This window comes from Danio rerio, chromosome 14 (assembly GCF_052040795.2).
Source record: "Danio rerio strain M-AB ecotype USA chromosome 14, GRCz13ab, whole genome shotgun sequence".
NCBI classification, from domain to species: domain Eukaryota; kingdom Metazoa; phylum Chordata; class Actinopteri; order Cypriniformes; family Danionidae; genus Danio; species Danio rerio.
The window spans coordinates 16960402-16987426 of NC_141034.1; the positions used below are offsets into that span (position 1 = coordinate 16960402).

At 37.0% G+C, this 27025-nt stretch overlaps 1 long non-coding RNA gene across 1 annotated transcript; it reads left to right on the plus strand.

Moving 5' to 3' along the window:
* The first annotated feature begins 5401 nt into the window (after nucleotides 1-5401).
* On the plus strand, nucleotides 5402-26855 carry LOC141377483 (uncharacterized). The gene is made up of 2 exons (XR_015507338.1): nucleotides 5402-5498; nucleotides 26239-26855. It is a non-coding gene; the product is annotated as an uncharacterized LOC141377483 (long non-coding RNA).
* The last annotated feature ends 170 nt before the right edge of the window (nucleotides 26856-27025 follow it).

Here is a 27025-nt window from a genome sequence, read left to right on the forward strand (position 1 = left end):
CACCCTGCTGAAGCAGACCCTCCTCGTTTGCTTGGGCTTGTTAAACGAACCTGTCCTTTTGTCTGTGATCTCATGGCTCTGTTGAGAGTGTTTTTGATGTGCGCTGAATGAATGTGAATTAAAAGGTCTGTCCAGGGAAGTACTCAAAGAAAGGAAATGGTTTTTACCTCATTATTTTATCTGAATGCAGTTTTGAATTAAGGTCACGCATGGATAATAAAAATGAAACTTGGCTTATCTTTGTGTAAGGAGGGAACTTCTTCCTGTTCATTGGAAAGCACTGATAACATCCTGTCAGGGGTTGGGGTTCAGTGACATCAGTGCTGTTTTAGTTTGTACATTCTCTTTGTCTTACAGAATTCTAGGTTTTCATTCATGAACAGACTTAAGTGGAGTCTTGGGTAAAATAGAGACTTAAGAGATACACTATCTGACAAAAGTCTTGTCGTAGATCCCAGTTGTAAGAGCAACAAATAATAATTTGACTTCTTATTGATCATCTGGAAAAGTGGCAGAAGGTAGATTTTTCTAATTAAATCATCTGTTAAACTGCATCCCAATCATCACAAATACAGCAGAAGACCTATTGGAATCTGCATGGACCCAAGATTCTTACAGAAATCAGTCAAGTTTGGTGAAGGAAAAATCATGGTTTGGGGTTACATTCAGTATAGGGGCATGCGAGAGATCTCCAGAGTGGATTGCAACATCAACAGCCTGAGGTATCAAGACATTTATGTTGCTCATTACATTACAAACCACAAGACAGGGTAAATTCTTCAGCAGGAAAGCGCTCCTCATACTTCAGCCTCCACATCAAAGTTGCTGAAAGCAAAACTGGGTCAAGGTGCTCAAGGTTTGGCTTGGTTTTGTAGTTCACCCTAAAATTGTAATTCTGTCAAATATTTCTCACCCTTATATTGTTCCAAACTACAGAGACATTTGTTCATCGTCAGAACACAAATTAAGATATTTTAGGTGAAATCCAAAAGCTCTCCCACCTTCCATATAGACGACAACAGTCCTAACTCATTTAAAGGTTAAAACATCATCTTCAAAAAATTTGTCTTCAGTAGTTTAATCTGAATATCGAGTAGTATTAGGATTATAGCTATGCGAACACCTTTGTATCACATTTAAGAGTTTCTTATCCTCAGTGTCTGCATAGGTGCACATACACAAACATTGCTTGCACTGATGTATAACCAGGATACTATTAGGACTTCTTATGTTTTGTAGGGATATTTTACAGTTTGAACCCAAAAATGACCAGTCTGTCAGATGAAGAAGAGCCGGAGTTAGAGATTCAATTAAAAAGAAAGTTTATTAAAAATAGTTTGCAGTGTTATCAGCAGAAGCCAGCTTCAACACTCGCAAATGAGTTTCGAACAATCTCATAACATCAACAATTATACTCTTACATGACGTCATTAACTGTGTCCTACATATAGCTGTAAGATAGACTAAGAAAATTTCCACACGGGTGCATGCGTACAATTTTGAAAGATATCTCAATATCTCAAGCATACAAACAAAGCATCAGACAGCCACTTGGCTGTTAAGAGCTGACCCCGGACCTGTGAAAGGATCCACAATTGAATAGAACACACACAAACTCAAAATACAATCAGTTTGTTTTAGCCAAGGCTGAGTTTACTGTCTTTATCAAAACTGGTAAAAAACCTGATGTAATCTACATCCAAACTGGCAGCTCAAAGGAATTAACTTTAAAAGATTTAACACTTAAAATGGCAAATATCAATTTAGACATAATTAACACATTAGCAAATTACAATATAAACAGTTGTTTTCAATTCTTCAAGAATCCAGGTCCACTCAAGAGCTCTCCAGATCCTGAGGAAACCAACCATTTGACATACCGTAAAACCAATGAAACACATTTATTCCAGTTTTACGCTGTAGTGGGATGGCACTGAGATCACCATATAGTCTAGCCCCTTAATCATTCAACTTTATTAATAATCATAAAGACATATAAACGAGTATATAAACAGTAATAAGTGTGACAGGCAAAAGGGCAGGGCAGGAGCAAAACAAACATAAACATAAAACAAAAGTTCATACAAAACAAGACAAGGCAGGGAAAATGCTAAGTAATGTTCACCACAGGGAAACAAGTGTGTGTATGTGTGTGTGTGTGTGTATGTGTGTGTGTGTGTGTGTGTGTGTGTGTGTGTGTGTGTGTGTGTGTGTGTGTGTGTGTGTGTGTGGAGGGGTGGGTGGGTCTGTGTGAATGATGTGTATATAGTCCATGTAATCAGTCCTGATCAGGTTCAATCTGCGAGGGTTAGGTTGCTGATGATCACAACAGATTCATAGCTATAACCAATCAGAGTGCTCTCTTTGACCGATTCTACATGCTGAATCAGGCAACTCAATCTGACATTAACTCGATGAGGCAACATGTGGAACACATCAAACCAACTAGCTGGACCAATGCTGAGCCTTAGGAAACCCAGTGGCCGACTGTCAAGTTGGTGTGTCCCAGCCTTTAATTTATATTTCAAAGATGAACGAAGGTCTTAGAAGGTTGGAACGAGATGAGGGTGAGTATTTAATAACCCAGACTCTGATTACACTCTCACCTGCAAGACCTTTGCAGACACACATATAAGCACCACAGACACATTCAGTCATTGTTGTTGTAAACATTCCCAAGTGTTTCTTTGTTTTGCCTTGCTTAGCTGTTTCCACATTTTATGATTGTTTGCCCTCTGGTCTGACCTTTTGCCCTTTGAGTCGAAACATCAAAATTCTTGAAACTTTTTTGGACAATTTATTTGTTTGTATTGTTTGAAGTGCTAATTATACAACAGAACTGTTACTGCTCAGATAATTAGGGGCTGGAGGAAAAGGGAGTTTTTTTAGTAGAGAGAGAGAAGAGTGTTTGTACAAGTGGTTTATCAAGCCCACTCACCTGTGTGAAGCACACTTTATAAATGCATAGTGTATTTATTTATTTATTTTTTTATTTATTGTAAGAACATGTCTGGTGCAAATGTGCAAAACTAGTCAGAGAGATGAGAGAGTGGGTTTTCTACAGGAGGGTTATCATTTTGTGAGGAGAGGAAGAGGATAATGGTTTTGTTCACAGTGGTTCAGTTTTTTTTTTTTTTTTTTTTTTTTTTTTTACAATTAAGTTAATTTAGTTAATTTGTGTTTGGAACAACTTGAAGAAAATGTTTTGGTCAGTAAATGTTCTCAGCATATATGTATGGAGTTATGTATAATGTTGACAATAAAAGTAACCATTTTAAGTTTTTTAAGAGTTTCATTTTATGAATTTAAGTTTTCAGGTTACTGCCTTGCAGAATAGTATAACTTATGCTTACGGTGTTGACGACATTTTTAACAACACTCTGGTTTACTTGTGCATCAAAACTGTGCTAATGCAAGTTCTGAGATTAGTATCTTTTTACTCACATAAACATTATTAAATTCTGTTTTTTTTTTCAATTAAAGAAATATTAATTTACTTCACAAGAATAAATGGTATAAGAATAAACCAACAAGTTTAAGTCACAAGGTAATCCAAATGAAATGATTTTCTCTTGGGTTCCATTTGTCTAAAAAAAAGTTGAATTAATGTGGTTCAAATGAGTGCAAATGTGTCTTTAATTAAAGTTACACAGACAATTTATTTTTTAGAGGATAATTAGGATAAAGTCCTAAATTGGCTTCCCATCAGCCATGCAGATGTTCCCTATAGCATCTGCTGTTTCAGATGTGTTGAGGTGTGATTTGACAGTCCAACGTTTCCACTTCAACAACACATGTTTTTTAATGCATAAAGGTTGCATGATGAGTTTAGCCATGTGGAAGGGATTGTCTTTAGAGGTTTACCATATCAATAGCAATGTGCCCACATGTAATGCTTAACATATTTTTCTATTTTAAGTTAGAACAATATTTGATATCTACTCCAATACTGTCACGAAAAGGCTTGGGAACTAGAGCTAAGTTTGATAACAGTTTATTGTAAGAATGGTTTTATGTAAACAAAGCTTAATGAAGAGGTATATTGCAAAACAATGAGAATGGCCAGATGAATCTAGATGGACCAAAGGAGATATGGGAGCCATGAACACAGATAGATGAATTTGAAGAAATCATCGACAACAAGAGAAGGGACCAGGAGAAACAATACAAGGAAGAAGAGACACAGACTCTGGAGATCATAAAGGACAAGAGAGCACTCACACTATGCTATGGGAACCATCCGGAGGGTTGACTTATCACGCGGGGCGTTACGCCACTGGGTTCAAGGCTACTGTATAGTGTACCCTGGGGTGGTATTGCTCTCCTGTAGAGTAAGAATGCTAAGAGGGTTTGGAATGATTGTGTGGGGGAGGGGATATCAATATAGAATGTGCTTTGCGAAATTTATCCGTGTTGCTTTGCTTTGTCCTGCAAAGTTAGATCATATATGGTGAGGTAGATTGTGGGATTTAAATTTGATGTTAGTTCAGAACATCTCAAATACTAAAAAGACAAGTGTAAATATGGCATCGAGGGTGTGAGCTGTGTGAGTGGAAATGTATCCTTTGTGTAGAGTGTGAATGTATTTGGAATGGATGTGGAGTGTAATAGGTTGAATGACGGTTAGCTTCTGGAGCCGGCTATCATGATCTCTGAAATGAAAAATGAGAGAGAATCAGAAATGAAATCTTTTATAACATGGTACATGTATGGCAGACATAATAAATTGTTTTAGCTGATATCCATGCGAGGTCTCTTAATAAGGCCGTAGGCAACTGTAAAAAGAAGTGCCTTTTGTTAATGCATGGTACGATAGCTTCATTGTTGCAATGTGCAAGGTTGGTATAGGTGGGCATTCGTCCCCCCACAGGATGGCAAAAGGATGGAGAGCTGAAGATATGTGGTGTGGCTTTTCTGGTGGTCCTGGAAGTACCTCTTGAAGACTGAGTAGGTGAAGCCATTATAAACTTGCATATGACACTTTGGTATAGACATATGAGTCACTTGCATATTACAATTGGACTTCTGTGCTTGATGTGTTAAATGTTTCTCGCTGGTTGGGTAATAATCTTTTTAGAAGTTAAGTGGCTATCAGATGTGGCAGTTTTTTTATGATTGTTAAATTGAATATGTCCTCTGCCAACATCAAACTCGGAACTTTAAAAAGTCCATGATTAAATAACATTAAGTTTGGAATCTTAATGTGATTAAATTCACAAGCCTGTCTGGTCCAATTCTTTCACAACGTCTTTTACTGCTGAGTTCATTCATAAATTGTCAAGAGAGAGGGCGGTAGCTCGAGTTTTGATAGCTTATTGGATGGTGATACACTTCTCCTTTCAGCTATTGGCTCAATGGAGTGTCAATCAAAGTTAAGTGGCCATTTTGTTGATCAAAAATTACTAGTGTTTATGTGAGAAAGGCGCTACTGCACTCCAGCAACTAGTTTGGATGATAACAGCGCATCCCGTGGATGTGGACAGGCAGGAGGCTTGAAGGTAAGTTCTTTGGTTGAACTGTTTTTTGTTATGCGAGTCTTGTCTTTCAAAAGATTTATAAAATGTTTAGTCTTTGTTTGAGAGTAGTTATTTTTGCGAGGCTTCCCCTTAAAGCATGTTATGTACGTTACCGTGGGTGAACCGCTAGGAGAGCAGTAAGAGTTCGGCTTTATTGCAATGGCTTGGATCGCCGGCATCTTGAGAGTTTAGTCGGAGTTTGTGGACTGCGTTGCATATGAGGCAGTTTGAAGAAGAAGGTGAAAGAGCTGGTGGGCTGGCAATTTGCAGCAATTCAGGCTCGAATGCTGGCGAGGCTGCAGCTGAATTTTCGGGGAGAGCAGGGCTCTGGCTGAAGTTGTTGTTTGTTTTTTCGTATTGATAGGTTAAATGGTGCAATGCTGGAGCGTTTTGTAGCGGGAAGCATTCTTTAAAATGAAGATGTCTGTTATATGGAACTTAGGGTATTTATAGTGGCTTAGGAGTCGTCTGATTGGTGAATCATAAATTGAATAATGTTGGGCTAGCTGCAAGCAATCATAAGCATGTGATCAAGCAGGAATGCACACGGACCAATCACAGCTGAGACGGTACACGTACAAAAAGACACAATGACAGAAAACGAGGGCTTGACACGAGAAAACTCAGCCTGTAAACAAAAAAACATAAAAAGTGAAGTGGTGTAACGAGGAGGTTGAGGCTTTGTTAGAATCCATATGCAGAAGTTTATTAAAGGGGTTAGGCAAAGACATCTACTAGTAAACAGGCGGAGAGTCTGCAACATGTAAGCAGATCAATCCAATCATCAAACACAGGAGCAAATCCAGAAGACGTAGTAAGAGTGCTGGCATAAGTTCAGAATCGCAACAATCAGTCCAAAACTGATTTAGAGGGCAAAGACAGGGAACATACGCGATCAAAGCAGGCAGGGTCGTACACAGGATAACCATGAAAGTCACTTGGAACAATGCTTGGTAAGGCAGGTAAACTGGCAATACTTCGCAAGGAAGCATGGCCTGACCTCTCGCTGAAATACAGCACAAACAGGAAGTAGCAGTCGCAGCCGAACCTGAGTCAGTAGTCGGGCGAGGGCTCCATCTGCTGGTGTGGCGGTACAAGTGGGAATGTTGATTTATTGTTTTTTTGCCTTACAATAATATAGACGCTTACTGTTAATGAGGTAACTGATTTTTACTGAGGTAACAGATTTTACTGATTTTTATTTTATTTTACTGTTTTTAAAAATGAATACACTACAATTTCAAAACATAAAGATGGGAACCTAAAATCTTGTAAAATTTGAATATTTTACAGTAATTCAACATTTACTGTATCTATTTACTGCATCTTGATCTAATAAATGCATGTTTGTTGAGCAGAAGCATATTCATTCAAAGACTCTTAGGCCCCGTTTACACTAATGCGTTTTAGTTTGAAAACGCATAAGTTTTGCTACGGTTACGCCATCCGTCCACACTACGCCGGAGTTCTCGAGCGCCGAAAACGGAGCGTTTCGAAAACGCTGGAGAGGCCGTTTTCATTCTGAAACGCAGCTGCTCCGTCTCAGTGTGGATGATGGAAAACGGAGACATTTGAAAACGGAGGCGGGGCTGCAGATATTCGCCTCTCTGATTGGGGATTTTCCTGAATATTAAGTAGCCTAACACGCACAGTTCAGTCCTGCATCTTCTCCGTGTAAGTTAAAACTTCGCAAGTTTGATCATGGCTGCAGTCTCTTCTTCTCAGTTTGATATGGAAAACAGACTATACCGAGGACACGGGTAAATCTTCAAAGGGAACAGTGTACTTTATAACTTCATTCACATCACCCTGGCTACGTTGTTTTACTTTCTCAACAATAAAATGTAAATATGATATAAGGAACTGCCTATTTTCATTTTAATATTAACAACTAAACAGACAGCAAAAATGTTGAGGCGCCGTGCTGCAAATATGAGCGTCATCTTCACTGTGTGCATATTTATAACAAAACGGAAGCCTACAACAACTGCCTCCTTTCAATTTCAGTGAAAATACGAAACACAGCCTCTCTTTGCTGAGTATCAGTTTTAATAATCGATAATGGCCATTATAAAAGTATAACATACAATAAGTTTATACATTATAGGAAATAAAGGCAAGCGATCAGTCAATATACAGAATGTACGTGCTTACATTAATCATTAACTTATCTTTGCGCTCAGCCAAAACACGTTACCTGAGAACAAGTAATAGATTCCAATGTCCAATGAATATGTCGTTAAATAAAGACAACAAGATGAAAGAAATATTCCGTTTAATAAATATAGTGAGGTTAGATCCAGCGGGAGATGCTTGATGAGAAGTCCGACTAGCACAGCTCTCATCTGGGTAGATTGGCTACAGCGCTTGCCTGAGAGTGTGTGTGTGGTCACGTGATGTGCGTTTTCAGCGTTTTGGTGTGGACGGAGAGCTGTTCAGAAACGCTGGGTGAAACGCGAGTGTGGACGGGGATCGTTTTCATTCTAAAACGCCGTTTTAAAACTAAAACGCACTAGTGTAAACGGGGCCTTACTGACCCCAAACCATGTTCATGTGTTTATCACTTCCATTGTTCTGACTGTTCTGTTCACATATGACAGTAAGAAGTTGTCAAGATCAAAGGACCAAGACATGAGTCTGAGTTCGTAGACAATTGTGTGCCATGCTCAATCTGTGCTCCGTGTGAATAAACTCATTAGACTGAAGATATATGGGTAATCAAGCATAGCCTGTTTTAATGAACACCTCAAGCATGACCCCGGTGTCCTATAAGTGCGTCTGTTTGTGGTTCAGTGGAGCTGACTGTCGCTGACCCCAGCTAAGCACTCAAAGAGGCAGTTCAGCCCAGCTCTCACCTCATTATCACAGTCAGCGATCCTGAGACTGTCCGTAGGAATATGTACAGTACTGAGGATGTCCGAAAATTATTTGACCTCACAGACTGATTAAACAGAAAAAGCATTTCTTATTTACTAAAGTCAGCGTGAACTAAAGGATCCAACAGACTTGACTGCAGTGTTCATCTAAAATGGAATATTAAAAAGAAGAGTTTTATTTTAGTGCTCCTATTTATCATCTCTCTTTGCAGCACTAAATAATGGTTGGAAGGAAATAGTTAAAGGTGCCATATAATGAAAATCTAAATAAACCTAGGCACAGATTAATAATAAGAGTTCAGTACATGGACAGTATATACTGTGAGTCTCAAACATCATTGTTTCCTCATTCTCAGGTGAATCCCATGAGTGTAAAATCGCAGTGAAATCAGGCCAATGGAAAGAAAAAAAAACACAGACTCTTACGTTGCACATGGGATCAATAATATTCACTCCCCAGACTGCATTTGATTGGCCACAATCCCCCTTATTGTGTAATAAGAAAAAATATGTATATTTCCACTTATTTTTAGGTTTATCTAAGCTTGTATTATACTATGTGGGACTCTAATTTTGAAAAAGTAAAGGAACAGTTTTTTGAAGAAGAAGATAGCCATGCATGTCCACAAAGTTTTAGAATGTAAAATGTGGGATATACGGATTATGAAATTTTTCAGTGTCACCTTGAAGAGGCATAAGGTCTGTTTCTATGTATTGTTTGCCATTTAACATGTATAGCATATTGTGAAAATTATTGTGTATGTTTGTATTGAGGCAAAAGACACATGTATGTTTGTAATGCAGTATCAGATTGTAATGTTTGTAGTGCCATATCACTCAGCTTTAGACTGATATACACTATATGTTAAACCACAAAATACAAATCTAAATAGATCTCTGGTGCTGCCTTTTGTCGAGTAGGAGGTGAGTCTCTGTGGTTGTATGTGTGTGTTAAGAGCTCATTATTGTTCCTGACCCTTCCATATATAGTCAAAACTAATTACATCATATCAGGACTAATTCCTAGGGTTTTAAATTGACATGTAACTCAATTTTAGAAGATTTTTGCACTAGACCTAACTTGCATACCTTCTGTGTGGATATCAGAGAATCATTTAATCAATCGTATTAATAGATTCTATGGCACCTTTAAAGATATTCTGCTAAAGCTGTCTAACTTACTCTTACTTACTTCCAGGGCCATTTATATCAAAGTTGAAATTTAGCCGCACCATGTTGGTGTATTGTAACATCTTTTTTTATGAGGTGGGTCGTTAGCCCAATACTCAACTCCCAACCTAGACATACACACATGCCTTACGGACATTTTAGCTTACCCAGTTCACCTATAGTGCATGTCTTGAACTGTGGGGGAAACTGGAACAGCCGGAAGGAACACACACGGAGAGAACATACAAACTCCACACGGAAATGCCAACTGAACCAGCCAGGGCTCAAACCAGCAACTTTCTTGCTCTGTGCAGTGTCATCTCAAGCTGTGTATCTGACATAATAAATTGAAAATCAGTATTCTATGGATTAACATGGATCAATGGGTACTTTAAGGTAATTAGATAACTCATAGACTGAAAAGGTTTTGCATTCAAAAAGAAAGAAAAACAATAGACTATTTAAAAGATTCAAGCTAAAAGAAATACTGAATTGGAAAATGAAAGATTGTGTTTGAAGAAAAGACAGATCATAACTGAAAATACCATTCAAACATGTGCGGACATTTTTTGTTGTTGTTTTAAGAAATTGAACCTCAGTAGAGTACAAAAGAATTTAAATTAATTTGAATTAACTTAAACAATTTCAATTGTAATAATATTTAACTTCATTTGCTGTATTTTAATTAAACAAATGTAGCATTGGTGAATATATAGAATTTTTTTGAATAAAATATTAAAAACTAACTGATTTAAATTTTGAATGGTACTTTGAACAGTAAGGGCACTAATTTAACAATCTAGGCGCAAAGTCTATTTTAAGGATGGAAAAATATGACTTGCGTCGTAGCGCATGATCTAACAGGGTTGTGCTTATTCTCTTAATGAGTTATGGGAATGTTTTGAGCATAATGTGCATTAAACCAATCAGAGTCTCATCTCCCATTCCATTTATGAGTCAGCTGCATCGCGTTATGGTGCATTTGCTATTTACATGGTGGACTTTGTAAGTGGAAAAACAAAATGCTTTACTAGCAAGAAAACAGTTAAACAGACCATCTGCACGGGGATAGAGAATGAGCCTCCTCCATTCGGCCTTTTTACTTTCTCTTTACTTTTACTCTTTACTTTAAGTCTTTACTTTTGTGAATAAGGAATCTTACTCCACTAAAGAAACCAATAGGCTACATATTTTATTTTATTTGTTAAGCGCAAAGATTTAAAGAATGTATATTAAAATATGAAGTAAATAATAATTTATGTAAACTTTTTATTATTTTTTTTATTTGTAAAAATATTTGTGTATTGTTGTACATCCTGTGTGTATTAAGCGTTTGAACTTGCACGTCTTATAGCACCGGGTGTAAGATAGGGCCCTAAATGTTGTTACAGCTACGGCATTTCTAGTGGTTTCTGGTATAGTTTCAACTCAGCAAATAATATAGACAGTCATATATGAACAGGCATTCACTAGATATTGACTAAAGGGAAGTTTGAGTTGTTTCTAGATTTCAAGGAAAACACTTGAGCCTTATGCAAGCAGGCTGGAGAACAGGCTCAGATTTGTGACTAAAAACTAAAATATTAAATAAAAATTTCCAATAAAATCAAAAATATTTTTAAAACAATTATTTGATCTCAAAACAATCCATCGGATTGTTGAAAATTCTAGTTTGCTCAAAAAATATACCAGTATGTATAGGTTTGATAAATGAAGCTCGAAAATTTGGGGAATTTTTATGCTCCCTGTATAGGGATTTGGAGTAGGTTGTTACAAAAGCAGTTTGTTATTTTTGTTGCCCCAGCGTAATTAAGGTCAAATGAAAAGGTTCACTGACATCCATCACTGCCGTGGACACACTCATCACTTCCTTATACAGTGAATCATTCATTGAGGACAGTGTAAACAGCCAATGAAACATCAACCCTACTAATGTCCTGAACAGTCTCTTAGATAACCCTAAAAACAACAGACAGGTGTGGACCATCAACAACAGGATGACAGACCTCAACACCTCCGCGCTCCCTGCTGATTTCCTAAACTCCCAACCCATCCAACAGCCGCCCCCTGGGACAGATGGAGGAGAGGGAGGGGGAGAGAGCTGACCACGTCTGTTTCTGTTTCAAACACACCAGGGCTAATGTTGACATAGCTGCCCCCACACAAACCAAGAGATAACCACACCACACCACCAATTGATGATCTAAAGTTACCCGTGATAACCTAATGCTTGCTGACTTAACCTTCACATTAAGCTCTGATTCACGTGGGAGTTTGATGCTAGAGAAGAGTCTTTGCAAAAGAATCCTATTTATTTATTTCTTCCTGGCTTTGGGGGGTTCCGATCTGCTGAAAGATGGTCATTTAATCTGCCTGTGTTTGAGTTTTGGACTAACGCTGAGTTTTCACATCAGACAGCAAAGAGAGGATTGTGTGTGTGCGTGAGATGTAAACACGGACTCATGGCTCAGGTTTAAGAGATTTAAGAGATCTTAAGAACTAGAAGTCCAAAATTTTTGATGTTTATACGTGGCCTTATTTTTTTTAGGAAGGAAAACACTGCCTTGCCAATAGATGAATCCTATGATAAGCAATCTTATTTTCTTTTTCTTTAACATTCTTTTTCCAACCGGATCAGTAGCAAGAAAAGAAATAAAGAAGAATGAAGTTTGAGTTAAAAGGTATTAAAGATCACAGAAAAATTGCAGATCTCTTTATTGCCTCAATTGATTTCTCAATAAATGTAGAGCAAATGCACTTAAAAAACTTACAGCAGTTTTGCAGTGGTGGACAGAAACTAAGTATTTTTTACTTCACTACTGTACTTAAGTACATTTTTTAGGCATCTGTACTTTATATGTAGTTAAGTTCATATTTAAAGTAACTATACTTTAAAGTAGGGCGTCACGGTGGCACCTCACAGCAAGAAGGTTACTAAAAATGGTTTGAGACTTCCTGGGTCAGTTGGCATTTTTGTGTAGAGTTTGCATGTTCTCCCCATGTTCGCATGGGTTTCTTCTGGGTGCTCTGGTTTTCCCCACAAGTCCAAAGACATGTGGTATAAGTGAATTGGGTAAGCTAAATTGTCTGTAGTGTATGTGTGTGAATGAGAGTGTATCAGTGTTTCCCAGTGATGGGTTACAGCTTGAACGGGCATTCACTGCTTAAAACATATGCTGGAAAAGTTAGTTCATTCCGCTGTGGAAACCCCTGATTAATAAATGGACTAAGCTGAAAAGAAAATGAATGAACTTTAGAGTATTTTTGTGTTAGGAAACTTTGGTGTGAGATCAAAAAACTTCCTTGATCAAAGGATCATGACCCAAAGTGTCCACTTACTAGTAACCATAAGCCCTAGTTTTTAGTTCAATTCATTGTTATTTCTATCTATCTATAATATCATTTTTTAGATTTTCTAAACATTTATACAGTAAATGTTTTGAAACAGTAGGCAGGTGCGGCACGTTGGCTCAGTGGTTGGCTCAGTGATTAGCACTGTCTTCTCACAGCAAAAAGGTTGTTGGTTCAAGTCCCTGCTGGGCCAGTTGGAATTTCTGTGTGGAGTTTGCCTATCGAAGGAGTGGCACAGTAGGTAGTGCTGTCGCCTCACAGCAAGAAGGTCGCTGGGTCGCTGGTTCGAGCCTCGGCTCTGTTGGCGCTTCTGTGTGGAGTTTGCATGTTCTCCCTGTGTTCACGTGGGTTTCCTCCGGGTGCTCCAGTTTCCCCCACAGTCCAAACACATGCGGTACAGGTGAATTGGGCAGGCTAAATTGTCCGTAGTGTATGAGTGTATGAGTGTGTGTGTGTGTGTGGATGTGGTTGCGGCTGAAAGGGCATCCGCTGCGTAAAAACTTTCTGCATAAGTTGGTGGTTCATTCATTAATAAAGGGACTAAGCCGACAAGAAAATGAATAAATGAATGAGTTTGCCTATTCTCCCCGTGTTCATGTGAGTTTCCACAGGGTGCTCTAGTTTCCACCACAGTACAAAGACATGCGTCATGAGTGCATGTGTAGCGTGTAACATGTTTTAGCGTGTCACACTATTATAAAGTTTGATTTTGTTCTGTGATCAGAAGCAATGAACGACTACTAGAAAGAGGATAACAACGTAGCAGGTAAGTGAATAATCTGCACAGGCACACTTTTGTGTGTTTAACCAAAATAATGTATTTTAAATTAAAATAAAATACTATAAAATATAAAAAAAAATAATAAAAATGTTTATATTAAACAAATTAATCACTTATAATAAACTGTGATAAAATAATAAAAAATTGTATTGAATGTGTACTGTATACTAATAAAACTTCTTTAACACTTCTGTTTTCTTCCAGGTTGAACAATGGCAAGTTCAACTCAACCCTGATAATACACTCTTTTTTCCAACAAATACAATAATAAACAGGAAAACTCAGTTTGTCAGTTTTGTGTGAAAATAAATAAACCAAAACTAATAAATTACAAAACTCTCAAAATAAATGAGCCAGCCAGGAAAGAGGATGTAGCAGTTGTCAAAAGTCAATAATCATTAAAATAACACAGTAAATTAAACATGGATCTCATTGAGTGTGAAAATGTTATTGTGAAAAATGTTGTGACAATTAGTGGTATTACACTAACTGAGTCAGATTAAATTCTTGAAACGTACCTACTAAGATTTGGCTCTATAAATCGCAATTTACAGATTGACAACCCCCAATCCGACTTCCACCATAATGCCATAGTATTGCCATCATCAAGCCTCAACTGCCTTTAGCCATTATAAACCCTATTGACGCTGACACCGTATTTCATGTGCGCTCCCTGAGTAGTATCTACTCCCCTGCCACCAGCAGCTCTGCTCAGAACTTGAAGAAAGTGCAAGATACAGCTATGTCACATGGAACACCCGCAAGATGAGCTTCAACAGTAGTTAAAGGTGGGTGAAATGAAATCCTAGTACGATGTGTCACCTGGAACTGAGCTAGAAACAAGTCTCTTGACCCAGACATCCTCTGTGTAAAACGTATGCTTAAATTGGTGGTTCCGCTGTGGCCACCCCTGATAAATAAGGGACTAAGCCAAACGAAAATGAATGAATGAATAATTATACAGTCAGATGCCATTGATCTTCAATATTACTGGATGTTTAAAAAAAAAAAAAAAAAAATATATATATATATATATATATATATATATATATATATATATATATATATATATATATATATATATATAAGTTTTTTTAAACATCCTGTAATATTGAAGATATGTATATGTTTTTTTTTCAACAAATAAGTTGAAGAATAACTTTTATTTGTGCTGGAGAATTTTCGGAGGAACATCTGAGAACACCCGGAACTACATTAATTCAGCCTCTGCAACCTGTTAGCAATAAAATGTTCCTCTGGGTAAACAACAAGTCCCTGTTACAATAAAGGGGTGTGCTGATGGGTCAAGTGGAATGAGCAAAAACACTGCGATAGTGGACAGAGGAAGTGTTGAATTGTTTTTATTGGCTCTGTCCTGCAGGGGTTTGGTCAGAGTCTTCTCATTTTAGAACGTTTTCCACCAGAGGCCAAACAAAGTCTAAACTGAGAGGCAGACAGGAGGCTGGTGATTGTTGCTAACAATGCTAAATAGCATTGATCAAAGTTTAATGTTTACAGGTCTGTTACTGTTTCCAACCAGAGCTTAGCCTCTTCTGTGTGCTTAGCCTGACAAAACAACTTGGCAAAGATAAATTGAGATTCTCCTCATCTCTGTTCAGACCACCTTTCACTGGCCACAGTTCCTTGTTTCTGGCCAAGCACTCTGCAGCTCTTTTTATCTGTAGGTGAGAGAAGGGTATACATGCTCATTGGTAATATACTAAAACAAATAGGTTGTGCATTATGATACATTTACTTCAAATACAATGGAAAAAAAGATCAATAGTTATTTGATCGATATGACCATAATTAAATATTTTTTATGTTATACAAGATCTTGATGTATAACTAAATTTAATGTAATGTAAGAAATGACTTGATATATTTTGAAGTGTATGTCATTTGGGGATATCAGATGTATCAGATGTATCAGCTGACTTATGAAATTTACAGGTAAGGCGTATAAAGTTTCTATGATCGTGAATAGATCAATAAAGCTTTTTTAAACTTAAACCCAAAACAAATACCACAATCGTGTACCAAAATCACGTCACGTCAAGGTCTTGGTTTGAGCCTCAGCTGGGTCAGTTGGCATTTCTGTGTGGATTGGGAAAGCTAAGTTGTCAGTGAATGAGTGTTTATGGATGTTTCCCAGTAATGGGTTGTGGATGGAAGGGCATCCGCTGCGTTAAACATATGCTGGATAAGTTGACGGTTCATTCCGCTGTGGTGACCCTAGAACTTAGCCAAAAAGAAAATTAATGAATGTTACATTTCAAGAATTGCATTAAACAGCTTGATAAATGTGCATTGCATTTCCAACATTTTTACAAACACTTTAAAGCTTTAATTATTCAGATGCTTGGACTTCCAGTGGAATATAGTTAGTTTTTGCTATCTTATGGCTTCACATGTAAAAAACAATTAGTTACTTTGCATTAACAAAGTGAGAAAACCATTGCTTCAAAAGTGCAAAGTTGACATTACTTCAGACAGTGGGTCAACCCATTGTTACTTTTAACTGTTAAGTTGACTTATCTTTTTAAATTAGAACCATAGGTCATTTACTTAATAGTTTTAAGACAACAGACTTGTAACGTTGCACACACATTGTTTGTACTTATTGTTCTTTTTTTTTCACATTTCTGAGCACTTAGTCACTCTACGCTTTCATTCTTTGTAAGCTTTTGTGTTTCACCGAAGAGAAAAAGGCTGCAAAAAACGATGACGCCATTTTCATTTTTGAGAGAACTTTATCTTTTAATGAATGAATGCAGTTGAACAGCAGCTCGCTTTATTGTTGCGATGTCATCTGATACCCGCAAAGGTGATGTTTCTGGAAATTCAGGATCAAGCAGAAAGCGGATACCAGTCTGTCAAAGTTGTAACAGCGTCTTGTTTAACCAACATCTTAGCAGTCCATGCAGAAGGTATGGCTATAGCTGCATTGTTATGCGACAGTTTAGTGGTGCTGAATAGAGAGACCCGAGGAAAGACTGGAGAACCGCAGACCCTGGAGGCAGGGGAAGGGTGAAAATAATGGAGGGTTAATCCCAAAGCAGTCCCTCTGATGCCTGCCTCCCAGACCCAGCATGTCTCCCATTCAGTTTTAAACACAGAGGACCCACCAGAGTTGAGAAGGGCTAAAAAGGGTCTTCCAGTTTTTTAACGCTGGGATGGATGGAGTTTCTGATGGGAGCGTTAATCTTCCGGGCCTTCATTTCAAGGGGCCAAGCCAGCCCCTCTTAAATATATCCTGCTATACAAGGCATCTTGCCAACAGCTCCATGAGGATGACATCATCAGCTGGCATTGCAGTACTGGGCAAGGGGTGTAATGAGGTTGATATGGACACAACAGAGGGGGCTCAGATGAATGTGTGTTGTCGCAATACACCAGCACGAGTAATAAGGGTTTACGCCACACAACTCACGTACGCTCGTTTCCCACCTCTAAAATTAGGAACTTGTTTTCTTTCTGCTATTCACATTTTGATTGTTCGATCATATGGTGGCAGTATGGGTCACATTCATATAGCAGACTGAGAAGAATTTTAATAAGCTCACTGTGACAAGTGAGCACACATTTGAAGTTAACAAGATAATAAATACTGTAAAAATATAAATTAGTTTCAACTAATTGTTAAATATTAACAATTCCCCAAATTGTTTTTAAGTTCACCCGGCAGCTCTCTTAAAAATATTACATAAAAATACATTTTTGGTCCAAACTCTTGACAATTAAGATTTTAAAAATATTATTATATTGGTAGGGATGTCCAGATCTGATTACATGATCGTAAATCATGCTCGATCAAGCGGTTTTAGACTCCATCGGAATCGGATGTTATGCGGTGGCACAGAATTAGACACAGAAACAGCAGCACGTGCAGCACAGCAGTACATCATTTTGTTGCAGAGATGTTACTAGTTAAATGCCGGCAAAGTGGAACATGAAAGCAGTTTGAAGCATGAAGTATGTTTGTGGTCTGGAGGTATTATAAAGTTGATGACAACAACATTGCCAATGTAAACTGTGAGAAATGTAAACTTGGGATTGCCTGCCCTGTATTTTAAGTTGAGATGCTGTTTGTTTTTATATGAGATTTTTTTATGTTTACTGTTGCAACAAAGTATAAAAGAGGAGGATTTATGTCTCTAGGGCAAGAAAACCTGATTGGGACATCCCCAAATTTTGGCTTAATTTGTGTTTATTAGTCCTGCATTATTTATCATTTTGAAACATTGAATGGAAACTTTACACTTCTTCTTCACTAACCACCAAGAATATTAGTTTAATTTACAGTTTTGTTTTATTAGTAGTTTATTTATTGCAAACTTCAACAAACTTCAGGACATTTTTGAGTTGACTCAACTTTCAGCCCAATTACTGCACTTGACTGATTTAGTTAAGTATATTAAAAAATGTCCTGAAGTTCGATGCCTTAAACTTTTAAATTGGGTCAACTTTTTTACAGCAAATAACAAATCAATAAATATGCTTGTAAATGAATAAATATTATAATAAAGTACAAATAAAATTAAAGCTGCATGCTGTGATGAAAAAATACTTTGCGTCAAGGCTCTGCTTTCACCTGGCTTTCAGATGAGAAAAAAATATATAAAATGAATTTTTTTTTTTTTTGCATAGAAAAGTAAAAATAACCAACTTCCTGTTGGGTTTCAGATTTTGCTCCAAGTAACTTTTTCGGGTATTGAGACATTCTATGTTTCTGTCAATTTTTGTATGAGTACATGAAATGTATCGAGGGGCAGTTTGCTGTATAGGTGGCTACTACTGAATCTTTTTGTCATACCCAGTTCTGAAACTAGTATTAAATGAAAAATTTTGACACAGGGGTCTCATTTATAAACCTTTGTATAGAAACCTTCCTAAAATTTGACCAGAATACTTTTTAAAGTATTTGATAATGATTGTGGCATATGAGGATTTAAAGTAGTTCAATTAAACAATCAAGTTAAATATATTTATTTAGATTTTATTTACAGCAGCACACATTCTCACATGAAGTTTGTTTTTTATAGATCACAACATTTGTGTGGGAAGTGGCGTATGCATGTTTCCACCCCCTGTTTTGTGCATACGCCATGTTTATAAATGAGACCAGTGGTATGTTTTCAAATCTTTGTGAGGTTTCGATCAATCATTCATTCATTTACCTTTAGCTTAGTCCCTTTATTCTTTATTTTTTTATAGCACAGTGAATCACCAACTTATCCAGCATATGTTTTACACGGCTGATGCCCGTCCAGCTGCAAACCAGTACTGGGAAACAACCATACACACTCATTCACACACATACACTACAGGCAGTTTAGTGGATACAATTCACATATAGCGCATGTCTTTGGGCTGTGGGCGAAACCAGGGCACCAGGAGGAAACCCAAACGAACATGGTGAGAACATGCAAACTCCACACAGAAATGCCAACTGACCCAGCTGAGACTTATACCAGCTACCTTCTTGCTGTGAGGCTAACCAATGAGCCACTGTGTCTTTCTTTTGATCATGTTTAGACCTTTAAAAATGTGATCATAATAAAAAACTGAGCAATTCCAAAAGGATCCTCTGGCCACCCAGCCCAATCTCACATGGAAACAAAACTATTTTATGTACTGTCAGAGGCTAATTTGTACAAATTCATACTTTATTCGTATGAAGATGTTAAATTTTTAAAAGGAGATGTGCAATGGAAACCCCACCTCTATCCCTAACCCTCATTGGGGATCAGTAAATCATTGTAAAATGTAAGAATGAGATTGTATAAATTAATACAAATTAGCCACTAAATCAAAAACATTTATGAATTGCCGTGAGATAGCACTGGACCACTTGTGCTCGGGCCTTAATAACTATATCAAAGTTTGCTAAGGCTCTAACAACAAACTACTATCAAATCAACTACTGTGAAGCAATTTACTACCAAACTACTAAGCTGATAAATTCAAATAATGCCAAATGAAAAATTAATAATAAATTAAAATCAATTAAGCAAGTCTCATCAAGAAACATTAGCTAGAACACTGGTTCAAACTGGCCTATAGAGTTCAGTGAATGTTTTTTGATGTAGAGACGAGGGTGGGAAGGACAACATCTATGCAAATTGCTGTCTATACATGATCACCCCTCTATGGTCCTCCCCTGTGCCTGCTGTATACATCGCCTATTTAGTCATGTCCTTTTGTGTGCCGACCACGCTTTGTCAGACACTTTAAAAGACTTCCTTTATGAGAAACTGGTCTTTGAATATCAACTGTGTGATCACTGCTGCCACACAAGAAGCATTCTTCAAACCTTCTGTAAAAATAGGTGAGAGTCAGTCACCACTTTATGCTACTGATTGAGTGCCCACTAAAGCCCCTGCGTTTAATCAGACAGAGGGCCTTGTATTTGCCCATAGCAGTCTACAGCAAAACTTTGCAGCAAACAATTGCAGCAATGACTGGAGATAAAAGACATGGAGGGTGATCATATGAGTCCCCTGAGAACATGATGAGAAACAAACTTTCCTGTTTGCCTAAATTGAGACCTCAACATTCACTGATAATATATGTTTTAAGTAGTCAGTCAAAAAATTCAATTTGGCCATTTTACTGACCTTTGTATACTCTTTCAAAGTTATTGTGTTCCCCATATATAATGCAATTAAAAGAGAGCTTAACACTCTGCATTTTAAGAAAAGGCATGCAATTACTAAAAACACCACCAAGTTAAGAAAAATCTTGAATAGTTCGAAAGCATAAGTGTTGCAAATTCTTACAATGCAAACACATCAAGAAAACGAGCTTCCATTTCTCACAACACAAGCAAATAGCACGAAACACAACAGAAATGTTTAAAGGGGAACCCAAAAACATGACGGACCAGGCTGAGATTTGTTTACTGTGCCATGACTATTGCTCAGTGAAGGTGTAGTTGATCTTTGAAAGGTAATCTTTTTGTTTATTTTTACATCCTGATTACACGATTCACCGGGTCTGTCCCATTTTTAAGTCTCTTTAAAACATTTCTGTAGTGTTCCACATTATTTGCATGTGCTGTGAGAAATTGCAGCGTATTTTCTTATTATTTTTGCATTTTTGAGAATTTGCAGTGTGTTTTTTTCTTTTGTGTTTGCACTGTGAGGATTTGCATCCTGTATGCTGTCAAATCGATAAAGATCTTTTTTTTAAATGAATAGATAAATAAAGCTCTCTCGACAACCATACAAATGTTTTGTTCAAATAAAATGTATTAAAATTATTTAATTATTGAAAAAACCTCAGTCAACACTCTTTCAACTACAGTTGGTCCAAAATGCAGCCGCCAGATTAATAACAGGAACTAAGAAAAGAGATCATATCACAGTGCATGTCTCATTGCACTGGCTACCTATAAAAATCAGAGATGATTTTAAAATCCTTCTTTTCACTTATAAAGCATTACACAATTCTAAGACCAATGTCAGTGAACTTATTAGGCCTCATACAGCTTGTAGACCGTTAAGATCCCATGACCAGTTTCTTTTGTCTGTCTTTCAGACTCGCTGCAAATCAAAAGGTGACCAAGCTTTCTGTGTTGCGGCCCCATCAGGATTTCTCCTTCATTGGATGCTTTTAAATCTAATTTAAAGACTTATTTTTACTCTTTTGCCTTTGAGTGACACATGCATGTTATTTATTTATATATATATATATATATATATATATATATATATATATATATATATATATATATATATATATATATATATATATATATATATGTGTGTGTGTGTTTTGTGTGTGTGTGTGTGTGTGTGTGTGTGTGTGTGTGTGTGTGTGTGTGTGTGTGTGTGTGTGTGTGTGTGTGTGTGTGTGTCTGTATTTTTAATACCAGTTTTTATTTCTATTTTCTAGTTTATTTTATTGTAAAGCACTTTGGATCAACTACGGTTGTGTAAAATTGTGCTCTATAAATAAAGTTTGCCTCCCTTTGCTTTGCCTTAATCTTTGCCATCATGTTCGCATTGTGATTTTTGAAGCAGTCTGGTACACTTTTAATATATTAACAGATTTATTCATTCATTTATTTATTAATTTTCCTTCGGCTTAGTCTCTATTTCAGAGGTCGCCACAGTGAAATGAACCAAACTATTTTGGTATATGTTTTTTCAAAAAAAAAAAATTTTCTTTTTGGGTAAATCTGTAAAAACAATGCATTTGCAATGTTGGTATAGTGTACCAAGTGTAAATCATGTATTGATTTATTTTCTTTTCAGCTTAGTCCCTTTATTAATCTAGGGTCGCAACAGTGGAATGAACTGCCAATCTATCCAGCACACGTTTTACGCAGCGGATGCCCTTCCATCTGCAACCCATTACTGAGAAGCACCCTTACACACTCCTTCACTACAGACAATTTTTTAGCTTACCCAATTCACCTATAGCACATGTCTTTGGACTTGTGTGGCAAATCGGAGCACCCGGAGGAAAGCCACGCAAACACAGGGAGAACATAAAAACTACACACAGAAATGCCAAGCCAGGGATTGAACCAGCAACCTTCTTGCTGTGAGGTCTACCCACTGCGCCACCCCAAGTGTAAATGGCAGTTTTTTTATCATTTAATGTGAGGTTAGTGGGTGAGGCAGTGGCGCAGTAGGTAGTGCTGTCGCCTCACAGCAAGAAGGTCGTTGGGTCGCTAGTTCGAACCTCGGCTCAGTTGGCGTTTCTTTGTGGAGTTTGTATGTCCTTCCTGCCTTCGCGTGGGTTTCCTCCAGGTGCTCCAGTTTCCCCCACAGTCCAAAGACATGCAGTACAGGTAAATTGGGTTGGCTAAATTGTCTGTAGTGTATGAGTGTGTGTGTGAATGTGTGTGTGGATGTTTCCCAGAGATGGGTTGCGACTGGAAGGGCATCCGCTGTGTAAAAACTTGCTGGATAAGTTGGCGGTTCATTCCGCTGTGGTGACCCTGGATTAATAAAGGGACTAAGCTGACAAGAAAATGAATGAATGAATAATGTGAGGTAAGTGATACACAATGTATATATGAATTACAAAAGTAAAATCTATATGAGACTTATGATTAACTATTGCAAAAACGAAGGGCGTTCATACTGATTCATACTTTTATCTGACTATTAAATAGCCTGGCCATCACAGGAGTGTATTTTATAAAGGTTTTAAGTGCAGCTCGTCTATCAAAAATGCAAAGTGTGTACAATCCATTTGAAAAATCTAGTCGTACATGTCTTTATGTGCTTAAATAAAAGAGTAATTAAACCGAGACTGGGTAATTGTGTAGACCTACAATGGTGTGATCTGAAATGGTGTGATACAAACCCATGACTGCACTGGGAACAAGGAGAATTGAACAGGTGTGTGTACAGCAATAATCCCTTTCATTATATTTAAGGATATACCACGTGGAGTCGGAATAGTCTTGTTTCACCAGATGTGCGAAGGCAAACATTGTGTGTCTGCGCATGAATAATCAGACCTCCCATGAGCACATGCAGACCCACTTCATAGTATTTGTCATTGCGTCACACCCACTGGGTCAAGAAGTGTGAAGACAGAAATGCTGCTGTCATGTCCTGTCAAAATAAATGTTATTGTTTCACTGGTACTAAATGCTACATCCTGTAATATTTCACTATTTAAGATAAACAAGAACACACTTGCTTTGGCAAGGCATTGATTAGAAACTTACAATGGGTTCGACGAGTCTCAGTGTACTGTTTTATGTGGGAAATGTGGGATACAATGCCCACACAATAGAAAGGAGAATAGGAACTCTCCCTTTATCAGTTTCCAATTCCCGGGCTTCAATCCAAGAACGGGCTTATTCAAACAGCGGACTATAAAAAATCTGATAAGCTAACTTACTAGACTTGAAGTTCTTCAATGCCCTGCCATAGACTTCAAGTTATGTTCATTTAATTTTTTTGACCAATGGTTTAAACGCTTGAATTTTTATTGCTCCTTACTTTTCACTCTTTTCTCTTGAATGATGTTCCTCTGCATTCACCTGTTTAATAGTAAGACCATTTTCGCTGGTTCTTTGTCTTGTTTTTGTATGAACCTCTGCCTCTGGCTTCTTATAGGGCCACCTGGGTCCCATTAAATGTCCCTGAATCTCTGCATGTGATCAAATGCAGGTGTGTATAAACATACAACTGGACGATTTTCACTTCCAAGAAAACACAGTGGAGTCCGTCACCATATTTCCAACCTCTTCCCCAAAGAATCGACTATTGTCAGTTATTGTACAACACTGACATTCATCGAATCCATTGTAATACGCAGCTAGCATTTGATTTGTCGTGTGCGTATTTATTTGTTTATTTTTGGACCATTTGGCAAAGAGAGACCAAGTGAAATCTGATACTTTCCCTAGTAATGACACAAATGAACTGGTTTGTACAGTTATTCTCAGACATCACGCCCACAGACTGAAGCAGGAATGATGCCAAAATGCGGATAAATAATTTGTTGTGGGTTCCCTCAAGGTTTTACTAAGAGTTATTATTATGGGGCTTTTTAATTAGTGTGTAAAATATTTAACAGCTTCACTCATATTAAGATATATATCGATATATCAAATTGACATTGTAGATCAAAACTATTGTCAAGTCATGTTCACCACAAAAATTGTTTTACTCATAAAAAGTTCTCACTGACAAATCCATATTTTTCTTCCATATTAACATTACATTTGTATAAAACCTTAGTTAACCCCTCCAAAATTAAAATCTGTTATTAATTACTCACCCTCATAATTTTACAATCCCCTCAGACCTTCATTCATCTTCAGGGCACAAATTAAGATATTTTAGATGAAATACGATGAACTCCCTCATCCCTCAGATAGCAATGCTACCAAACATTTAGAATTGTCTAGAAAATAAATCTTCCGCAAACAAAGCTGTTGTTTTTTGGCACACAGAAATGTTATTTGCATGATTATAGTTGAAAGTCACATGGAATGATTGGACAATATTTTTGCATTTATATTTGGAATATGTTTGAATAAGCCAAGGCCATGCATGTGGAGGATGAGGGAGCTCTCAATTTTTATCTAAAACATCTTCATTTGTCTTCTAAAGATAAACAAATGTCTGGGACTGAGAGGATATGAGGGTGAGTAATTAGAAGTGGAAATTTCTTGGGGTAACCTGTTTTGGTGTAGTCCTAGACTAACCCTTTAAGAAACTACAAATAAATAACATTTACTAGATAAAACCATTTATTTTCCTGCAGTGTTAATTTCATTGATTCCATTGATTCCAAGTGATTTCATTGATTTCATTTCATAATTTTCGTGACAAACAAGTTTCTACCAACGAAAATAAATAAAAATTAAGTGATGATGACGACAACTATAATAAAAATATACTGACATTTTCGTTGACTAATAAAAATAAGACGAAAATGTGATTGAGGGACGGTATTGAAAAATATTCAATAAGAATTAATCTTGTGATGCATGATACTTAATGACACATTTTTTACGTACATCTTCAATTTATAATTCCTCTATGTGAGTTAACACAGCCATGGGACTGAGTGCAACCAGATAACACATCATCATTTGCCAGTCATAAGACATTACACTACTTATTTACTCAGTGCTATACAGCTGAGCACCATGTACTGTAAAACCAACTACAACAGTAAAGCTTGGTAGGCTATAGACTGACATTGCAAAGCGAACTTTAACTATTTCAAGCCCTTTCAAATATTTAATGGCTTTAAATTGCTCATAAATAATTTTGCATTTTGGATTGAATGTGGATTGATTGACATAATTTTACACATTATTTATGACATAAATAAACAATGCATATTTTTTGGTCTTCAATTGAAAATCTATATTATTTTTGTATAAATAAATGTATACAATATTTTAAATAAATTGCACTTAATTTTAACCAAATAAATTTTAGTCAACTAGATCTAGAGTATAATTTTGAGTTGAAAAAATGCATTACAAAAAAATGTAGCAGCATGACATTGATAATGCTAAGCACCAATCAGCATATTAATTTACTTTCAGAAGAATCACATGACTGAAGGCTAGCATAATGGCTGAGCTAATGCTTCAAATGATGTTGGAAAAGAGACCACTGCAATCATTGCATATTCATTCATTCATTTATTTTCTTTTTGGCTTAGTTCCTTCATTACTCTGTGGTCGCCACAGCGGATTAAACCGCCAACTTATCCAGCATATGTTTTATGCAGTGAATGCCCTTCCACCTGCAACCCTCAATGGGAAACACCCATACACTCATTCATACACATACACGACGGACAATTTAGCTTCCACTGGTAGATACTGTACCCGCTTGGTATCATTTTAGCATTTTAGCTGTTGAAGAATCTAAGAGTGAAATGCCTGTTCCGATGAGCTTTGCCTGTCAGCAAACTGTAAAGCTTGAATTCAACTGTAAAAAAACTGTAGATTTTGAGGTGATGAGACTCAACACTTGCTCTGTCATGTGATATCCTCTCATTTCCAATTTTTTTCTAATTTTGCGGATTTTATTTTTCCTTTCAGGTGCTGGCCAAAGCTCATCATGCTGTTTCCCATGACCAGTTCTCAGCTCACTTCATCTTGGGTTCTCATCACCAGGACTGATCAAAGCCTTGTCCAAAACACAGGAAGATTACAGCGACTGGCCTTACCTCGATAATGGAACTGACAAGAAGATCAGAGGCTTCACATATGAATGTCCTCAGTGTACGAGGGCTGATCCTTGATCAAGTTTACCTATTGTGTCTTGGAGGAGGGTATTTTTTATACAAAGTTGAAGCTGACCTGAGATCAGTCCTGTTACACTGAATAATGGCAGCTTCTGTTTCATAATGGCTTTCCAGTGCAAGATTGGGACTTCTGTTCTCTGCTCATTCAGAGAGATACGGACAACATTTGGTGATAACTGAAAGATTAGCCATGCGGTTGCTTTATATCCAATTTGTTAGCCTGAAAGAGTGATTTCATTATCTCTGTTTCTAACTATGTGTTTATCTATCACATCTATATTTTGTTAAATTAAGCTTTACCTCAGAAATTAAATAGCAGCTGTATTGCAGAAAACCTTTTTTAAAAAAGAAAGATTACAATCATACTTCATAGAAATTCCGATAGCTAATGAATATTAAATACCTTTCTTTCTTTTAAACTTTCTTGCATCATCCATTGTAAGGGTGTAGAATTAGCATGGACAGAGGGGACGTGTCCCCACAAATATCCACAGATTATTAAAATGTCCCCACCAATAATTTAATCATCCCCAAAATAAAATAATGCTTTGTTGAAATTTTCAATTTCCCAGAGATGGGTT